This window comes from Stomoxys calcitrans, chromosome 2 (genome assembly GCF_963082655.1).
Source record: "Stomoxys calcitrans chromosome 2, idStoCalc2.1, whole genome shotgun sequence".
In the NCBI taxonomy this organism is placed as follows: Eukaryota; Metazoa; Arthropoda; class Insecta; order Diptera; family Muscidae; genus Stomoxys; species Stomoxys calcitrans.
The window spans coordinates 168,114,833-168,123,245 of record NC_081553.1 but is presented as its reverse complement, the minus strand read 5'-3'; the positions used below and the strand labels follow the sequence as shown (position 1 = coordinate 168,123,245).

The window sequence follows — 8,413 nt, the reverse complement described above, 5'->3', positions numbered from 1 at the left end:
TTGAGGAGTAAACATACCTCACATACCAAATTTCAATGAAATCGTATTAAAATTAAAGCTTCTTGGTGTCATTTGGTTGGGTATAACAAAAACATACCTCGCATGCCAAATTTCAACCCCATCGAAAAAAACGTGAGGCATCTGGGGGCTAAAGAAGTTAAAAAGCGGGAACGATTTATATGGGGGCCATATCTATTTATAGAATATGAATATAGACATTTTATTAAAATATGCACATTCTCAAAGAAAACACGAAAAACGAATAAATTCAACAGGGCCGAGCTTTGAATATCCACTACATACCTGGATACCTGTATAAATATCAATCTGCTATGCTCGACTTATATTTAAGAGATTGGTTGACCCGTCTTCAATCAAAAGAGCCTTACAATTGTTTGATCGCAAAACTCTAATGTTCTAATTTCCCACACCAAAGACCATGGCCACTGCATTTTTAACTCATTTTATATTATCATTATCGTTTAGAAAGTGTAGGCATCAGAAAAAATTTTCAGCGGTTGTTGTCCCCTCTTAATGCTGGCAATGTTAAAACTTCTTCCAAAAGAAGTGTTGCACTGCAGCACGCCGTTCGGACTCGGTTATAAAAAGGAGGACTCTTACCATTGAGCTTAAAATTTGAATCGGACAGCACTCAGTGATATGTGAGAATTTTGCCCCAGTTCCTTAATGGAATGTTCATGGGCAAATTGATAATTAAGAAATTCCAAATTCCAGCGAGAGTCTAAAAAGCTAGTAATTGTAACAAGAATTGAATGAATGATAAAACATCCAAGCACAGAGAGTTATGAAAGAGTAAGAGTAGAGAATGAATCAATGGGGATGCCTAAAATCACCATTACGAGGATGTGGAACCGCACCAGCTTTCGCTGCAACCTGACGTTTCTTAACACCCCAATTGTATTCATGAGCTATATTTACCTCGGTGGTAGTAATATGATCCTTTCCTCAAGAAATCTTGATCATGCTCTACAGTTTTCAAGTTCGAAACCGCCGAGGTCATATTTTGTTTCAACATTTTGTTGGAATATCCCTCATACAAGGGATATTCCAACATCACGCTAGCACCCAACCATAAACAGACTGTTTTAGTGGGTGGTACCATGGTCTTGATGAAGACCTGGTCGCTTAGTAGAAATTGTGTTTCGCGTTCTTCAGTCTCTTTGCACAATACATCTATCATCTCCAAAGATCTCTCTAATTAGGGTATTCGAGATTTGAGCTTGCATTTACGTGCTTCTAAATTGTAGGCCATAAATCTATATTTACTGTGTTGCTCGTCCAAGCGTTGAAAGACTTTTTCGCAGTTTTCCTCATTTTCAGGTTGGCTCATAAAACTATCGATTTCCTCTAAAAATACTGACTCAGGTATTCCAGCAAAGGACTTTTGATTTTCTGGTATTTTTGGCATTTCTACTGTATCCATGATTCTAGTCATTGTGTTTTAATTAATATTAAATGGAAATTTATCAAAAATATTCACAGCAGTTCGATAATGTAATGTTGTATATGCCCTCAAAATTAGGGCATATACAAGAAATCCAACGTGACTTATGAATTATTGAATTATTATCCCTCCACCAGGGATCACATTTGTCACATTATTGACCCATAGGACCGTACTTGTCTTGGCTGTTATAAGTCATAGAGAACCACCACCTCCAGAATTTCAGGCAAATCGAGAAATAATTGCGTCAAATTGGGAGATAGGTTTACATGGCAGCTTCATCAACCGATTTAGACCATACTTAGAACAGTCGTTGGAAGTCACACCAAATCGATATGTGCAAAATTTCAGTCAAATCGAATAAGAATCGCGCTCTCTAGAAGATCAAGAAGTCTAATCGGGAGATCGGTTTATATGGCAGCTATATCAGATTAAGAACCCATTTGAATTTCAGCCAATTTGGATTAATATTGCGCTCTATAGAAGCTCAAGAAGTCGAGACCCAAGATCAAATTATATTGCAGCTATGTCAAAACATGGACCGATTTGTCCCATTTATAATCCTAACCAACTTATACTAATAAAAAACATTTATGCAAAATTTCAAGCGCCTAGCTTTACTCTTTCAAAGAAACAGACAGACGGACAGACACACATGGCTAGATCGACTTAGAATATCATGATGTTCAAAAATGTTTATACTTTATGCGGTTTTAGACGCATATTTCGAAGTGTTACAAACAGAATGAATGGTATAAAAAGGTACATTTCAACAAAAATTTAATTATACCGACGCAAATCGATTGAAAGTTTGCCAGCAAATTTTGAAAGGCATGAACATAGCTCACATACCAAATTTCAACAAAATCGGGGAAAAAATTGGGTTTTTGGCCTTAAAAGTTCAAGTCAAAGTACCATTTTATATGGGATCTGTAGCCAACTAAGAACTGAATTGAACCCTTTATACAATAATAAACTTCGAGAAACAAAAGAATGGAAAGAACGGACTCTCCCTAACGTTGCGACCCACACAAATGAAAAAGGGACCATGATTTGCGGATCTGTATCTGGAATGTCCGGACTCTTTATAGAGAAGGTGCAGTATACGTATTGGGGAATTAGCAGCACCAGATTTTAACATAAAAAAATTAACAAAACCACATGGCTGTCACCCGATCGGAACACGAGAAACGAAATTGTGATAGATAGAATGCATTCATCCAGCAAATTGGATGTACGATCCATCCGTGGAACAAATAAAGATGTGGATCATTACCTTGTTGCAGCAAAGGTTCGCACCCGTATGAACATTGTGAGGAAAGTACGATCTGACACCGCACTGAACTGGACATTAAAAAGCTGCAAACACAACAGATGACAGCGTCATACTCCACTCGACTGACCCAACAGTTTGATGAAAGCACTCCTTGTTCCGATGATATAATGGCACTGTCGCAAACTATTGCCCACTCCATGGAAAATGCCGCGAAATCCGTACTTGGGTACCGGAAGCCTCCCCCATGGTACGACCAAGAGTGTCGAGATGCTACTGAAGCCAAGAATGCGGCATATAGAGCAACCGTGCAATCAGTAGCAACGCACTAGATGAAGGTAAGGTATAGAGAAAAAAGGAGAGAGGACAAACGTCTATTCCGTAGAAAGAAAAAGGAAATGGAAAGACTTGAGTGTGAGCGAATTGAGATGTACCGGAGTCAAAATGAAGTCCGGAAATTCTGCCAAAGAATCAAGCATCAAACCGATGGCTTTGGTGCAGGTACATCCTTCTGCAGAGACAAAGAAGGAAATCTGTAACTAACACATATAACATGTTGAGGATATGGAATGAACATTTTACCCAACTGCTAGTATACGACGTTGGCGGCGAAGAAGATACCGCAGAACCAATCTCTGATGATGGTATAGAATGTTTACTTCCTAGTCAGAATGAGGTCCAAGTAGCAGTGATCCGTCTAAAGAACAACAAGGCAGCAGGAGCCGACGGGTTACCCGCTGAACTATTTAAGACCGGAGGCGACACGTTGATAAAGCTTATGCATCAGCTTATCTTCGCAATCTGGCTAGAAGAACGCATACCCGATGATTGGAACCTCAGCATACTACGTCCCGTACACAAGAAAGGAAACAAAACGGAATGTGCCAACTACAGAGGAATAAGTCTCTTCCCCATTGCATACAAGGTACTCTCGAGCGTACTGTGTGAAAGATTAAAACCTAAAGTCAATGAGAAAATTGGGCCCTATCATTGCGGCTTTAAACCTGTTAAATCTACCCTGGACCAGATATTCACAATGCGCCAAATCCTGGAATAGACCCGAGAAGGACAAATCAACACCTACCATCTCTTTGTTGACTACAGAGCCGCCTTCGATACCCTTATACGTTCAAAGGTAATTCAAGCCACGTCTGAGTTTGGTATCCCTGTAAAATTGATAAATCTCTGCAGGATGACACTTGCTGATATGCGTTCTTCAGTAAGAATAGGAAAGAATCTCTTCGAACCATTCAATAACAAACGAAGTTTTAGACAAGGAGACAGCCTATCATGTGATCTCTTTAATATCCTGCTGGAGAAGATTATACGAAATACAGATGTGAATAGATTTGGCACACTAATCACAAGAGAACACATGCTACTCGCCTATGCCGATGACATCGATATCATAGGTCGGTCGCCGGAAGTTGTAACTATGAAAGAATTGAAAGAGAGTCGGTGACAGTGGGTCTGGCAGTAAATGGAGATAAGACGAAATGGATGATTTCAACTCCGAAAACGCCTGGTACAAACGAGCAGATAAAGAAAATGGAGAAAGTTGGGAATCACAACTTTGAGAGTGTTAGCAACTTTATCTACCTCGGCACCGCCGTAACCGAAAGTAATGAAACTAGTTTTGAGATAAAGCGAAGAAAAATACTGGTAAACAGATGCTACCTTGGACTAAGTAAGCAGTTTAGAAACAAGGCCACCTCTCGACAGACGAAGATTACACTATACAAAACACTGATACCACCTCTGTGTTGTTATATGATTCTGAAGCATGGGTACTTGTGAAAGCAGATGAGGCAGTGCTTGGAGTATTTGAGAGAAAGATTCTTCGTAAAATATATGGACCAGTTTGCGTAATGGAGAATATAGGCGTCGTATGAACCACTAGCTTAGTAAAATGTATCAAAATACAACGGCTGTGTTGGCTAGGTCATGTGGTCAGAATGGATGAAGAAGCTCCAGCAAAGAAGTCTTTTGAAGGCAAACACGGTGGCACACGCAAACCAGGAAGCCAAAAGCCCGATGGAAAATCAAGAAAGACACCTCGAAACTTGGTGCCAGAAATTTTATAATGAGCGCAGAAGATCGAGGGCTTGGAACGCTATTCTACGTTCGGCTAGTGGAACAAATGTTCTGTCATAGCCAATTAAAGTAAAGTATGTCTCTAGAAACTCTAATCGTTAACCCGTAAAAAGTTTATTTGTAAATATGAAAACTTTATTAAAACAAGATTAAGTTACATTTCCTTCAAATGACGAATCTCTTCGATTTATGTCGCCGATACTGTAGATGGCTAAATGTTTGTTTTTTTAATTCAAAACATGAACGAAAACATGAATGACAAAATCTTTGCAAATTTGGCCAAGTGGTCGCTCACAGCACACCAGTTGACTGGTCTAGTGCAGTCGCATAAGTTGGGTGGGTTAATGAAACCCACCTTGATATTGACTGTGAAATCGATAAATAACAAATTATTTACATGATCATAAAATCACCAAGTGCTTCTGTCTTCATGTTCAGGTTTCCATGATCTATGGATCATTGGAAATGAATTCAACTAATTTTTGAAATTTCAAAACTAATTTTTGATGTTATCGGCGATTTGAAGAACGAGAGAGAGAGAGAGAGAAAGAGTTATGCTACTATGTCCCCAGTATCGCACGGAGAATCCGAGGCAGTGGCTTGGCCTGGTCGGTGGCTACCCAATCCATCTCAAATTGCTAGCGACTAGTAGCGGCGGTAGCCTGTTTGGATGCATCTGTTTGTATTCTTGTCGGACGTAGACGTCTTAGATTTGTACCGGTCTTGAGCAATCGAATTTATTTGCTTTTGGTGATGGTGGCAACGTGTTGTGATAACTCTCCATTCAGATAAACATCCAGTTACCACACATTCAACATTCATGTGCCACCATCTGACGGTAATGCTGACGAAGAAGATAACCTGGCGTGGTCTGCCAGCCACCATGGATGGTGACGGTGATGGCATGGGTGCGGTTGAAAGAAAAAAAAATAATATTTTCATGTGATTCGATCATAAATGTTGGCATCCATGCTGACTCCGTTCCAATTTGGCCATTTGGCAGTTAGTCGCCTGTCGCCGTCCACTGGCCAGTGTTCAGTTCAAGTCGCACCTGATTTGGGTTAACATGTGTTGGTTGTAGTTTAATAACACGTTATTTTCACTGATTAACTGATTAATTGGACCAAATTGTATGGTGGATTAACCACCTCCTTTGTGGCCGTTGTTGTGAATATCTGTCGGGGTGATGTAGCAGCGTCAACAACCACAACAACAAGAACACCTAATTTGTCATCACATTAAAATTATTATTACATTTTCGCCATAAACCAATTGAGCCTGAAGTTAGAAAATTCTTAAATCTGGCTTAGCATTCATAAAGGCTCGTTTTCAGCTTGAATTGTGGCAATTTTTCTAGTTGATCAGGTTAACTGGTAGTCTATGCCAGTGGACACCTCAACCCATAGCCTAATTGATAATTTTCTTGCCAAGAAATTTCGCAAAAATATTTTTACATTCATTAGCAGTTGATAGTCTTATAATCAACTATAATCAGAATCATTTATTTGATTGCAACTACAATGATTTTAATAACCACCATCATATGATGGGAATATAAAGGGTGATTTTCTAGTTATTATCTTTTTGGCAACACTGGTTTAAACAGCTCAGGCCCGTTTCGTGTTTTATTTCACTGTCACACATCTTCAGTTTGGTCTATAATTTAACCACAAAATGTCTTACAAACGAACAATGCTTGCAAATGATTGAATTTTATTATCACTATGCGTGCTCTATCAAAAAAGTTCATCGTTTTCAAATTTTGTTCAGCGACGTAGCTCATTTTTGGGTCAATGGATACGTAAAAAAGCAGAATTGTCGATTTTGGAATAAATATCAGCCAGGAGCATTGCAAGAACTACCATCCTGAATCCTGAAAAACTCACAGTTTAGTGCGGTTTATGGGCTGGTGGCATCATTGGACCGTACTTCTTCAATGATGATGCGAATCGTAACGTAACTGTGAATGGTGAGAGCTATCGTTAGATTATATTCAACTTTTTTTGCCCAATATGCAAGAGATGGACTTGCATGACATATGGTTTCAACAAGACGGTACCACACAGCATGCGTAACAATAGACTTATTGAGAGGCGAGTTAGGTAAAAATTTTATTTTACGTTGTGCGATTTAATGCCTTACGACTATTTTTTGTGGGGCTATGTTAAAACTCATGTCAGTACAGACAAGCCCGCTTCAATTGACGCATTAAAAGACAATATTGAAGCATTTATTCGTAAGATACCGGTTGAAATGATATAAATGGAAATGAACTAAGCGGATGGACCATTTGAGGCGCAATCACGGCCAACATTTGCATGAAATAATTCAATATAGACAAACATTAAATTATGTGGACCGTGCCATAGATTCATATGAAGATTTCATGTTTTTTTTTTTTGGAATTTTATGTGTTTTTCTTTTGAAAAACTTTCCTGTAGCTCTTTAAAATCACCCTTTAGTTGAGTTCCTTTTTATAGCCTGGCGCCTCAATTTGGCACTTCCAAGACACTTTCGATGCTTCCGCATAGCTGATTCGGTCCCTTATTTCTTAGAAGTCTTAGGTTAGATTAGGTTTACAGTCTGCCATCAGACTCACTTAGACGTTTTCGTCCATTGTGATACCACAGGAACAGAAGAAGAAAGATGCCTTCTATTTGCTACCATTGAACCATCCAGATCGCTTTAAAAAGCCCAATAACTTGCGAATGTACACATTTGCTAAATCAGACAGGTTCTCAAAGAAATGAGAACCTAAACTGGAACTCCTTCTGATTGCTATAGGTGTTCTATAATCTCTTCTTCTTCGATGTCCTCACAGCTTCTGCAAAAGTCGTTGCTGGCAACCTTCAGCTTGTCAGCATGTTTTCCGATTAGTCAGTGACCTGTCATGATGGACACAATGACTGAGATTTCTGTTCTAGCCAATGACACCAAAGCAGTAGACCTCTTCAAGTCTAGATTAGGCCACATAGTTTTGAAATGCTCACAGTCCCCTCTTTGTGACCATCTGCTATTCGTTGTTCTTCGGGCCTGGTCTTGGTAACCAAGCTTACATGTCACTGGAGGCATACCCACAGATTCCAGTATCCCTGGAATGTGTAGGGTAGTTCATAGTCTTGCAAGCTCATCCACTTTACAATTCCCTGGGATATCTCCGTGGCCCGGCACCCAGAACAGGTGAATTTTACACTGTTCAGCCTTCTCTTTGAGAGGTCTGCGACAGTCGAGGGCGGTTTTTGTGTTCAGAAATGCATTCTCCGGGGATTTAATGGCTGCCTGGCTGCCTGAGAAGATATTTGCCAATCGTCGTAATGACATTCTATCTTAGCCATTCCACTACTTCCTTAATACCAAGGATCTCCGCAGAGTTCGAATAACTTTTTCGATATGACCAGTTCTTGATCTCTAGAATACACCCCAAAGCCCATCTGATCGTTTAGTTTGGAACCAAGTCAATGTAACTTGGTTCCAATTTTTATCAAAAAGCGGCTGAGGTAGGATGTAATTCACACTGCCTGGAACATCGGATATTGTATCAAGGATAACACAGTGTCCGTAGCCGCTACATGACCAATGAG

At 39.6% G+C, this 8,413-nt stretch overlaps 1 pseudogene; it reads right to left on the bottom strand.

The window, feature by feature from the left end:
* Positions 1-831: 831 nt before the first annotated feature.
* Positions 832-1,518, bottom strand: LOC106080893 (prefoldin subunit 3-like; annotated as a pseudogene).
* Between the last annotated feature and the right edge of the window lie 6,895 nt (positions 1,519-8,413).